Raw genomic sequence first — 12,298 nt, 5'->3', positions numbered from 1 at the left:
AATAAACAAAAATGTGTACTCACATATAGTTAAGCACAGGGCTGCCACTTAATACATTGGCGGCTCTGGATGAATAACAAAAGATAAATTATATATTGCAAAGTTATTTAAAGTATGCATGTGCTGATTGACATTTTTAAAGAATTTTTGTTGCACAATGATCTTGCTAATCATTTTCCACACATAATATGCCCCTTTAAATTAATTGTCATTTAATGTACTCTGAGCACCCTGTGGTTTAGTTGGCAACAGTACAGTACTCAAGTCTATTTTTGAAATTAGGATTTCTAGTATATGCAAATCTCAGCCTGATGGTGTAACCACATGGCAATAATGAAAGAATATGTTGAGGACAAATGATCTTGACAAATTTATTAGTCTGTTGAAAATATCAAAACACACATGACTATCATCGCCACTGTTTACTAAGCAGCGCTAAGGGCATGCTAGTCTTTTTAGCACACGCTAACCATCTAGGTGCCCATAGTATTCCTATGGGAGCCTACAAGGTTAGCGCTTACTAATTTTAGGCTCTTGCTAAAAATACTAATGCACCGTAGTAAACATTCCCCTATGTCTTCAAATCCTTCATTGTTTTTGTTATTTTCAAAATACCTACCTATCGTTCAAAAAAAAATCTCTTTTATAGCCTGCCGTACTACTTCATAGGGATGACCTCTTTGTAGTAAATTAAATGATGACTGCCATGATTCAGATTTCTGTCGCTGGATGTCAGAACAAGTGTTGTAAAAATGACAGATTTCTCTTCAAAGCAGTCAAGTGGGAACTCCCAGGCTACAAAAGAGAACTGTACGTGTGCTGGTAGAATGACTGTGTATTGGAGTCTGTCTTGTGCTAAGAGTAGTTGGAAACCGCGGAATATAAGTTTGTAAACTAAATTACATCAACAATGCCTTGTTTTGCTTACAGAGTTGAGAATTCTATTATCTTTTTCAAAGCACAAACAAGCACTTACCGTGAATTTTGCACATTTTCAGATTTGAGGGTTCTGAAGTTTGGAGATGCTAGTGCTCCTCCCCACCACCCCACCCAGGGGCAATTGCTCCTCCGTTGTCCCTTCCCTTTGTCCCCCCCCCCCCTTTCCCAACTCTGAACAATTGCTCTGACAATGCTGCCTTCAATCAAAAAAGTCAAATTCTGAACTCATCACCTAAAGTAACCAAATTATAATTAGCCTGGTTCCGAGCCCAAATATATGCGAACTATCATCTTAACTATACTTATGTTAGTATCTCGTAATATGGTGCATCATGTTTAGTACTTTCCATCCGTTTTGGTGGAAAATATTCATTTATTTGGAATTTTTAGTCATGTTTTCTTGTAACATTGCAAAATTCTAATGAAAATAAAGTTAAAAATATATATATAGATAGATACACACACACACACACACACACACACACACACACACACACACATATATCATCTTAGCTATCCATTGTCAATACCTTCTATTCCAAGGTATCTTTCTATAACATACTTGCAGATTATCAGAGAATATCTGCCAGTTAATATCAGGGTATCGAGGCTTTTCTACAGAGCCTAAGCACATATTTACTTTCCTTTGTCAATAAAATAAAAAGTATTAATGACAAATTCTGATGAACTGCTGCAGCTGTGTTTGCTTTATTTCCCTTACTAATAACTGTAATTTTTAATTTGAGACTGTGCTGCTTTATGCAGAGCTGCATCATTGGTTCTGCCTAAGGTGTCTGAAACCATAGTGATTTCAGGTGTACTCTGGGTCACTCTTAACAAAAAGCACCTGCCACCCTTGTTTGCTTTAACAATGAATGATTAAGCTCCATATGTTTGCAAGAGCTGTTACATTTTCTGAGAAGCTAATACTCTGACATTAAGCAGCTTGATCTCAAAGGGGGCAGTTCTAGAACTTGCAGCCTCAATTTAGGTGTCACGACAAGGCACATGTTATCGCCAATTCTATAGCAGCATTTCGGTGTGCCTATGACGTTATAAAATCATAAAGCTGTTTTGGTGTGCTAAAATTTAAGCACCCACTTATGACAGGTCATAATTGGCACTCCTAAGTCTGATAAGTGTGCCATGCATCATGCATAACTGATAGCAAGAACATAAGCATTGCCATACTGGGACAGACCATCAAGCCCAGTATCTTGTCTCCAACAGTAGGCATCCTGGTTGCAAGTACCTGGCAAGATCCCAAAAGAGTAAAACAGATTTTATGCTGCTTATTCTAGAAATAAGCAGAGGATTTTCCCAATTCCATCTTAATAAAGGTTTATGGACTTTTAGGAAATTATCCAACCCTTTTTTTAAACCCTGCTAAGCTAACTGCTTTTACCATATTCTCTGGCAATGAATTCCAGAGTTTAATTACATGTTGAGTGAATATTTTCTCTGGTTTGTTTTAAATCTACTACTTAGTAGCATCTTTGCATGCCCCCTAGTCCTAGCATTTTTGGAAAGAGTAAACAAATAAATATGACAGAGGTCTATAAAATAATGAGTGGAGTGGAAAGGGTAGATATGAATTGCTTATTTATGACATTTATATCCCACAATAGCCCAAAATAGACTCAAGTTCAGTGTGGCTTACAAACAAACAATAAAGTGAATAAAACATAATAATCTACAGAATATATCTCCCCTCAGCCGTCTCTTCACCAAGCTGAAAAGCTCTAGCTGCTTTAGCCTTTCCACATAGGTAAGTCATCCTATCCCATTTCTCATTTTCACTTTCTCTGTACCTTTTCTAATTCTTCTATATCTTTTTTGAGATGCGGTGATCAGAATTGCACACTGTCTTGCTCCTGGTGCCACTTCAAAATGGCTGCCGAGAGTTCGAGTGGTGGCCTCACGAGACTTCCGCAGAAGTCTTGCGAGCTCACTGCTTCAATTCTCGGCAGCCATTTTGAATCGGTGCTGGGAGCAAGACGGGTCTACAGCCGCCTGGGCAGAAAAGAGGGGGCTATTTCCTGCCCCAAAGAGGTCACTAGATCACCAGGGCACTACAATGGAGGGGAGGGGAGGGGAGGATAGGATACCCTTAGACCCGCCTGCCCATTTGTCCACAAATCCGGACAAATGGGTAGCCTGGCAAAACCCGTCTTGTGTACGCCTCATTTGCAATGGAGTGGAGGAGTGGCCTAGTGGTTAGTGTGGTGGACTTTGGTTCTGGGGAATTGGGTTCAATACTAGGACTAGAGGGCATGAGTTGAAGCTACAGTGTGGTAAATTTAAAACGAATCGGAGAAAATTTTTCTTCACCCAACGTGTAATTAGACTCTGGAATTCGTTGCCGGAGAACGTGGTACGGGCGGTTAGCTTGACGGAGTTTAAAAAGGGGTTAGATAGATTCCTAAAGGACAAGTCCATAGACCGCTATTAAATGGACTTGGAAAAATTCCGCATTTTTAGGTATAACTTGTCTGGAATGTTTTTACGTTTGGGGAGCGTGCCAGGTGCCCTTGACCTGGATTGGCCACTGTCGGTGACAGGATGCTGGGCTAGATGGACCTTTGGTCTTTCCCAGTATGGCACTACTTATGTACTTATGTAATTCCCACTGCAGGCACAAGCAGCTCCTTGTGACTCTGGGCAAGTCATTTAACCCTCCATTGCCCCAGGTATAAATAAGTACCTGTACATAATATGTATGCCACATTGAACCTGCTATGAGTGGGAAAGCATGGGGTACAAATGTAACAAAATAAAAATTATGCACTATGTAAGTTGAGCAAGTATTTGCAGAATAGTTGCTAGGCAGAATTTTGGTATTTACAAGCACATGTGCACATATGTGCATATACGTCATTATTTTAAACATTTATGCATGTACCTCAGATTCTATAAATGATGACTAAAGTTGTGCACAGAAATCAGCGCGCACATAGCCAATTTGTGCATGCAACTTAATTGCTTAACAAGCAAATCAGTGCCAATAATTGATCACTAGCTATCAATTATTGACACTAATTAGAATTTATGTGCACAATTTTCTAAGCATATTCTGTAAAGTGGTGCAAGTAAATTCCAGTGTGTGGATCACAGAGGGGGTGTGGCCATGAGCGGCACACGGGTGCTCCTAAAAATTACATGCACTGTTACAGAATACGCCTGAACCGCGTCTGTTGGGCATGGACATTTTTACCAGAATTTAGTTGGTGTAAATCGTCACACCTAAATTTGGGTCATGGGGATTGGCACTATGTGTATTCTATAAACTGCGCCAAACTTTAGGCGAGGTTTCTAGAATAGCACTGTGTGATTTTTTTTGGTGCCAGTTTTTTTTAGGCACCATTTATAGAATTTGGTCCATAATGCATGCATAAATGAATGCCTAGTTTATAGAATTGTCCTTTAAATGCCTATTTCTTTTTTTTAATTTATAAGCATTTAAGACTTACATCCAAGAAAACTCTTGTAACAGAAACAATTGAGCAAATGGAAAATACATAAAGGAAAAGACAATATTAAAGAAACTAATTGAAACAGACATGGGGAAGCTACTGCTTGCCCTGGGATTGGTAGTATGGAATGTTGCTACTAACTGGGTTTCTGCCAGGTACTTGTGACCTGGATTGGAAGCAGGATACAGGGCTAGATGGACCATTGGTCTGACCCAGTATGACTATTCTTATGGGAGACAAGAAATAAAAATAGATAACCTTTTATAGCAGAGGTAATAGAAAGGAGATAACCAGGCTAATCAATTTAGAGTGGGGCCCTTTTACTAACCCTTTAGTAAAAGGGACCCAGAACGACCGCTGAGCATTTGCTACTTTTCTTGACTTTTAAGTTTCACGAAGCACGGAAAATTCAGCCAAAAAAGTCCTCCCAGGCAGCTAAAGAACCCATGGTCTCAACTTCAAGAATTGTGGTCTTCTTTTTTGTGTATCCCTAGCCACACCTTAATAAGCTCTGAACTTATAATTCTCCGAGGACAAGCAGGCTGCTTGTTCTCACGACTGGGTGACGTCCGCGTCAGCCCCCACCAACCGGAAAGAAGCTTCGCGGGACGGTCGGCACGCAGGGCACGCCCACCGCGCATGCGCGGCCGTCTTCCCGCCCGTGCGCGACCGCTCCCGCCAGTTACTTTTTTTCCGCGACTGGAGAGAGTTGTGCAATTGCCTCTCTCTCTGTTCAGCCGCCGGATTTTTCGACCGCGTTTACGCGGATCGTCGCTTTTGGACCGTTCGGTTTCCTCTTTTTCCTTTCTTTTGTATTGTTAAAAAAAAAAAAAAAAAAGGGATTTCGCGCGTGTGGAGCACGCGCTCCCCTTTTCCCTCGCTTCTAGCGGGGACGCCACGTTGCGGCCTAGTGGCCGCTCGGTCGGTTTGGTTTTTCGTGGTGTGATTTTAGCCACCATTGCCGACTTTGACTTCGCCGACGCGATTTTTCCGTCGATGTCCTCGAAGGTCCCGAGTGGATTTAAAAAGTGTGGTCGCTGCGGCCGGCCGATCTCGCAGACCGACACCCACGCTTGGTGCCTCCAGTGCCTCGGGCCGGAGCACAATCTCAAGTCGTGTGCTTTGTGTCTCGGTCTCCGGAAACGGACTCAGGTTGCGAGGCAAGTTCTACGGGACCGTCTTTTTGGAACTTGCGCCGGCCCCTCGACGTCGACCTCGATGGCATCGGTATCGAAGGCCGGTTCTTCGGTACCGGTATCGATGCCCGAGACATCGGCACCGATGGCAGCGACCCAGGAGAACAGGTCCCGTCGGCCCGCCGGTCCGCCGGTGAGAGTGGGGTTGAGAGGCCACGTGGGCAGTCGGCCCCGGTCACTCCCTCAGCTCGTGAGCCACGGGACCGAACCCTGTCGGACCCGGTACCTCGAGACCGAGGGGGATCGACCTCCTCCTCCTCCTTGCCCTCCGGCGCCGGTGACGTGCACCGGAAAAAGGACAAAAAGCGCCGTCACCGGGAGCCCTCGGTGCACCCTGAAGAGGAGCCAACGCCGAAGCGTCATCGCAGAGAGGAGAGATCTCCGTCGGTGGTGGAGGTACCGACGCGTCGGGGTTCCGGCACCTCGGTGCCGTCTCCTGGCCCCCAGCAGCTTCTGGCACCGACACCCTTACCGGCCCCACCGCCTTTCCCGGCAGCGGGCCTGGACGAGTGCCTCAGAGCCATCCTTCCGGGGATCCTGGAAGGGCTGATGCGCCAGGCTGTGCCGGCGTCGGGGGTGCTTGCGCCCCCGACGCCGATGACTGTGGCGCCGGCGAGCTCTAGCCCGGCGCCGGGGCTGTCGACACCGCCGCCGCTTGCGGTGCCGGTCTCGACCGCCACGCAGGTGGAGTCCCCGTCGACGTCGATGGAGGGAGCTCCGTCCCCGCCGGCGCGGGAGTCCACCGCTCGACGACACCGAGACCTCGGTGCCTCGACGTCGAGCCGGGCCCGGTACCGGACTCAGCTACATGAGCTAATGTCCGATACCGAGGATGAGGACTCGTGGGGGGAAGAGGAGGACCCGAGATATTTCTCCTCAGAGGAGTCTACGGGCCTTCCCTCGGACCCCACGCCGTCACCTGAGAGGAAACTCTCTCCTCCTGAGAGTCTCTCCTTTGCCTCCTTTGTGCGGGATATGTCTATAAGCATTCCCTTCCCCGTGGTCTCTGTGGAAGAGCCGAGGGCCGAGATGCTCGAGGTCCTCGACTATCCATCACCACCTAGAGAGTCCTCCACGGTACCGCTGCACAATGTCCTGAAGGAGACGCTGCTTCGGAACTGGGTGCGACCACTAACTAACCCCACCATTCCCAAGAAAGCAGAGTCCCAGTACAGGATCCACTCTGACCCAGAGCTCATGCGGCCCCAGTTGCCCCATGACTCAGCGGTCGTGGATTCTGCTCTCAAGAGGGCACGGAGTTCGAGGGATACCGCCTCGGCGCCCCCGGGGCGGGAGTCTCGCACTCTGGACTCGTTTGGGAGGAAGGCCTACCAATCCTCCATGCTCGTGACCCGCATCCAATCCTACCTGCTCTATATGAGCATCCACATGCGGACCAATGTGCAACAGCTGGCGGACCTGGTCGATAAGCTCCCGCCGGAGCAGTCCAGGCCATATCAGGAGGTGGTCAGGCAGCTGAAGGCGTGCAGAAAGTTCCTGTCCAGGGGGATTTTTGACACCTGTGACGTGGCATCTCGTGCTGCGGCCCAAGGTATAGTGATGCGCAGGCTCTCATGGCTGCGTGCCTCTGACCTGGACAACCGCACCCAGCAGAGACTGGCTGACGTCCCTTGCCGGGGGGATAACATTTTTGGTGAGAAGGTCGAGCAGATGGTGGACCAACTGCATCAGCGGGAAACCGCTCTCGACAAGCTCTCCCACCGGGCGCCTTCAGCATCCACCTCAGCAGGTGGACGTTTTTCCCGGGCCCGGCAGGCTGCACCCTATTCTTTTGCAAAGCGTAGGTACAACCAGCCGGCCCGAAGGCCTCGTCAGGCACAGGGACAGCCCCAGCGCGCTCGTTCCCGTCAACAGCGTGCGCCTAAGCAGCCCCCTGCGCCTCCACAGCAAAAGCCAGGGACGGGCTTTTGACTGGATCCACGGGAACATAGCCGCCCTCAAAGTGTCCGTACCGGACGATCTGCCGGTCGGGGGGAGGTTAAAATTTTTTCACCAAAGGTGGCTTCTCATAACCTCCGACCAGTGGGTTCTCCAAATAGTGCGGTGCGGATACGCCCTGAATTTGGCCTCCCTGCCTCCAAATTGTCCTCCGGGAGCTCAATCCTTCAGCTCCCATCACAAGCAGGTACTTGCAGAGGAACTCTCCGCCCTTCTCAGCGCCAATGCGGTCGAGCCCGTACCACCCGGGCAGGAAGGGCAGGGATTCTATTCCAGGTACTTCCTTGTGGAAAAGAAAACAGGGGGGATGCGTCCCATCCTAGACCTGAGAGGCCTGAACAAATTCCTGGTCAAAGAAAAGTTCAGGATGCTTTCCTTGGGCACCCTTCTGCCAATGATTCAGAAAAACGATTGGCTATGTTCCCTGGATTTAAAGGATGCATATACTCACATCCCGATACTGCCAGCTCACAGACAGTATCTCAGATTCCGCCTGGGCGCACGACACTTTCAGTACTGTGTGCTGCCCTTTGGGCTCGCCTCCGCCCCACGAGTGTTTACGAAGTGCCTCGTGGTGGTGGCGGCGTACCTACGCAGGCTGGGAGTGCACGTGTTCCCATATCTCGACGATTGGCTGGTCAAGAACACCTCGGAGGCAGGAGCCCTCCGGTCCATGCAGTGCACTATTCAACTTCTGGAGCTGCTGGGGTTTGTGATAAATTACCCAAAGTCCCATCTCCAGCCATCCCAGTCTCTGGAATTTATAGGAGCGCTGCTGAATACCCAGACGGCTCAGGCCTACCTTCCCGAAGCGCGGGCCACCAATCTCCTGGCCCTGGCTTCGCAGACCAGAGCGTCTCAGCAGGTCACAGCTCGGCAGATGTTGAGACTTCTGGGTCATATGGCCTCCACAGTTCATGTGACTCCCATGGCTCGTCTTCACATGAGATCTGCTCAATGGACCCTAGCTTCCCAGTGGTTCCAAGCCACCGGGAATCTAGAAGATGTCATCCGCCTCTCCACCAGTTGCCGCACTTCACTGCTCTGGTGGACCATCCGGACCAATTTGACCCTGGGACGTCCATTCCAAATTCCACAGCCTTCGAAAGTGCTGACGACGGATGCATCTCGCCTGGGGTGGGGAGCTCACGTCGATGGGCTTCACACCCAGGGTCTGTGGTCCCTCCAGGAAAAGGATCTACAGATCAACCTCCTGGAGCTCCGAGCGATCTGGAACGCACTGAAGGCTTTCAGAGATCGGCTGTCCTACCAAATTATCCAAATTCGGACAGACAATCAGGTTGCAATGTATTACGTCAACAAGCAGGGGGGCACCGGATCTCGCCCCCTGTGTCAGGAAGCCGTCGGGATGTGGCGTTGGGCGTGCCGGTTCGGCATGCTCCTCCAAGCCACATACCTGGCAGGCGTAAACAACAGTCTGGCCGACAGACTGAGCAGAGTCATGCAACCGCACGAGTGGTCGCTCCATTCCAGAGTGGTACGCAAGATCTTCCGAGAGTGGGGCACCCCCTCGGTGGATCTTTTCGCCTCTCAGACCAACCACAAGCTGCCTCTGTTCTGTTCCAGACTTCAGACACACGACAGGCTAGCGTCAGATGCCTTTCTCCTTCATTGGGGGACCGGCCTCATGTATGCTTATCCTCCCATACCTTTGGTGGGGAAGACCTTACTGAAGCTCAAGCAAGACCGCGGCACCATGATTCTGATAGCGCCCTTTTGGCCCCGTCAGATCTGGTTCCCTCTTCTTCTGGAGTTGTCCTCAGAAGAACCGTGGAGATTGGAGTGTTTTCCGACTCTCATTTCGCAGAACGACGGAGCGTTGCTGCACCCCAACCTTCAATCCCTGGCTCTCACGGCCTGGATGTTGAGGGCGTAGACTTCGCTGCGTTGGGTCTGTCTGAGGGTGTCTCCCGGGTCTTGCTTGCCTCTAGGAAGGATTCCACTAAAAAGAGTTACTTTTTCAAGTGGAGGAGGTTTGTCGTTTGGTGTGAGAGCAAGGCCCTAGAACCTCGCTCTTGCCCTGCGCAGAACCTGCTTGAATACCTTCTGCACTTATCAGAGTCTGGCCTCAAGACCAACTCAGTAAGGAATCACCTTAGTGCGATTAGTGCTTACCATTATCGTGTGGAAGGTAAAGCCATCTCTGGAGAGCCTTTAGTCGTTCGATTCATGAGAGGCTTGCTTTTGTCAAAGCCCCCTATCAAGCCTCCTACTGTGTCATGGGATCTCAACGTCGTCCTCACCCAGCTGATGAAACCTCCTTTTGAGCCACTGAATACCTGCCATCTGAAGTACTTGACCTGGAAGGTCATTTTCTTGGTGGCAGTTACTTCAGCTCGTAGGGTCAGTGAGCTTCAAGCCCTAGTAGCTCATGCTCCATATACTAAATTTCATCACAACAGAGTAGTGCTCCGCACTCACCCAAAGTTCCTGCCGAAGGTGGTGTCGGAGTTCCATCTTAACCAGTCAATTGTCTTGCCAACATTCTTCCCCAGGCCGCATACCCGCCCTGCTGAACGTCAGTTGCACACATTGGACTGCAAGAGAGCATTGGCCTTCTACTTGGAGCGGACACAGCCCAACAGACAGTCCGCCCAATTGTTTATTTCTTTCGACCCTAACAGGCTAGGGGTCGCTGTCGGGAAACGCACCATCTCCAATTGGCTAGCAGATTGCATTTCCTTCACTTACGCCCAGGCTGGGCTGGCTCTTGAGGGTCATGTCACGGCTCATAGTGTCAGAGCCATGGCAGCGTCGGTGGCCCACTTGAAGTCAGCCACTATTGAAGAGATCTGCAAGGCTGCGACGTGGTCATCTGTCCACACATTCACATCTCATTACTGCCTCCAGCAGGATACCCGACGCGACAGTCGGTTCGGGCAGTCGGTGTTGCAGAATCTGTTTGGGGTGTAAATCCAACTCCACCCTCCAGGACCCGAATTTATTCTGGTCAGGCTGCACTCTCAGTTAGTTGTTCTTCGTAGGTCAATTTCTGTTGTACCCTCGCCGTTGCGAGGTTCAATTGACCTGGGTTATTGTTTTGAGTGAGCCTGAGAGCTAGGGATACCCCAGTCGTGAGAACAAGCAGCCTGCTTGTCCTCGGAGAAAGGGTATGATACATACCTGTAGCAGTTGTTCTCCGAGGACAGCAGGCTGATTGTTCTCACCTACCCTCCCTCCTCCCCTTTGGAGTTGTGTGTTTCATCTTTTGCTAGTCATTCAACTGGCGGGAGCGGTCGCGCACGGGCGGGAAGACGGCCGCGCATGCGCGGTGGGCGTGCCCTGCGTGCCGACCGTCCCGCGAAGCTTCTTTCCGGTTGGTGGGGGCTGACGCGGACGTCACCCAGTCGTGAGAACAATCAGCCTGCTGTCCTCGGAGAACAACTGCTACAGGTATGTATCATACCCTTTATGAAATGGAATATCTCTATGGCAACAAAAAAAGAGTTTCAGTACCCAATCACGATCAGGTTCCAGGACAAAATTCACAGTGAGAATGGCAGGATGAACATCTGCATTCTCTTCTTCTGAAGTCTGAGTTCAGTTTAAGGTACCTATTGATGCATCCAGTTTAAGCACTACAGGTTGGCCAGACTCCTTTGTAATAAATGCCTTTTTTAAATGAACAGACAGCACCTTTTCTCTGTCTCTGAAAGCTTAGAAGCAAAGATCTTCACAGTTTGTGTCTTCACTCTCTGAACTCCTTCAAACATGTAACTGACAATGGTGTCTCTTGCATCTTCTATTTCTATTTCACTTTGAGGCAAGCTGGGACTGGTTAGCTGAAAATCTGCTTGGAAGTGATCAGTCCTGCTTTTTCCCTGTCTCTACTGGTACTGGGTTGTCTGAGTTATCTACTACGATAAGATCTCTGGCCAATTATGATGCTTTTAAAAAAGCCATAAATCTACTTAGTTCTGCAAATATGTTTTATCCAAGAACTTACTATGTTATGTTACTGTTATAACTCAGTATATTTTTATTTATTTATTGGCTGTGATATTTCCAGTTTATCTGTAAATTCTTAGATATATGTTCAAGTTCTCTGATTATAATCTACTTTGAACTTTTTGGAACAAGTGGAAGAGACAGGATGTAAATGTAAAAACAAACATGCAGTGATTCTGTTTCCCCATAAATTTTAATGCTACATAAGACTTTAATAAAAAATGAAATAAAAATGAATATTTCATTGCTGTCTTTATTTCATTCAGATTGTTTTGTTGCATTTTTCATTTCACTTTCAAATGAATGCATACCCCCTATTCTCCCTTATATATCGAGTGGAGGAATACCTAATGGTTAGCATAGCAGCCTGAAAACCAGGGCAACTGGGTTTGATTCCCACTGCAGCTCCTTGTGACTCTGGGCAAGTCACTTAACCCTCCATTGCCCCAGGTACAAAATAAGTACCTGTATGTAATACATAAAATACTTTGATTGTAACCACAGACTGGTGGTATATCAAATCCCATTTTATGTATTTATTTAAAAATTCATATCCCACTTTACCCAAAGCAGGTTACAAAAATACATACATAATTCCCTTTCGCTTACTCTATAAAAGGGTGCCAGGAGTTGGTCTGTCTGTTTGCTTGTCTTATTTAGATTGTGAGCTCTTTGAGCATGGACTGTCTTTTCATGTATGGTGTACAGCGCTGTGTATGCCTTGTAGCACTATAGAAGTGATAAGTAGTAGTAGTAGTAGTA

At 48.2% G+C, this 12,298-nt stretch overlaps 1 protein-coding gene across 1 annotated transcript in view; it reads right to left on the bottom strand.

Moving 5' to 3' along the window:
* Window positions 1-12,298, bottom strand: part of HEPACAM2 (HEPACAM family member 2) — a 144,180-nt gene that overhangs the window by 31,751 nt on the left and 100,131 nt on the right.

This window comes from Microcaecilia unicolor, chromosome 1 (assembly GCF_901765095.1).
Source record: "Microcaecilia unicolor chromosome 1, aMicUni1.1, whole genome shotgun sequence".
Classification (NCBI taxonomy): domain Eukaryota; kingdom Metazoa; phylum Chordata; class Amphibia; order Gymnophiona; family Siphonopidae; genus Microcaecilia; species Microcaecilia unicolor.
This window is presented reverse-complemented; position numbering and strand designations above follow the sequence as displayed.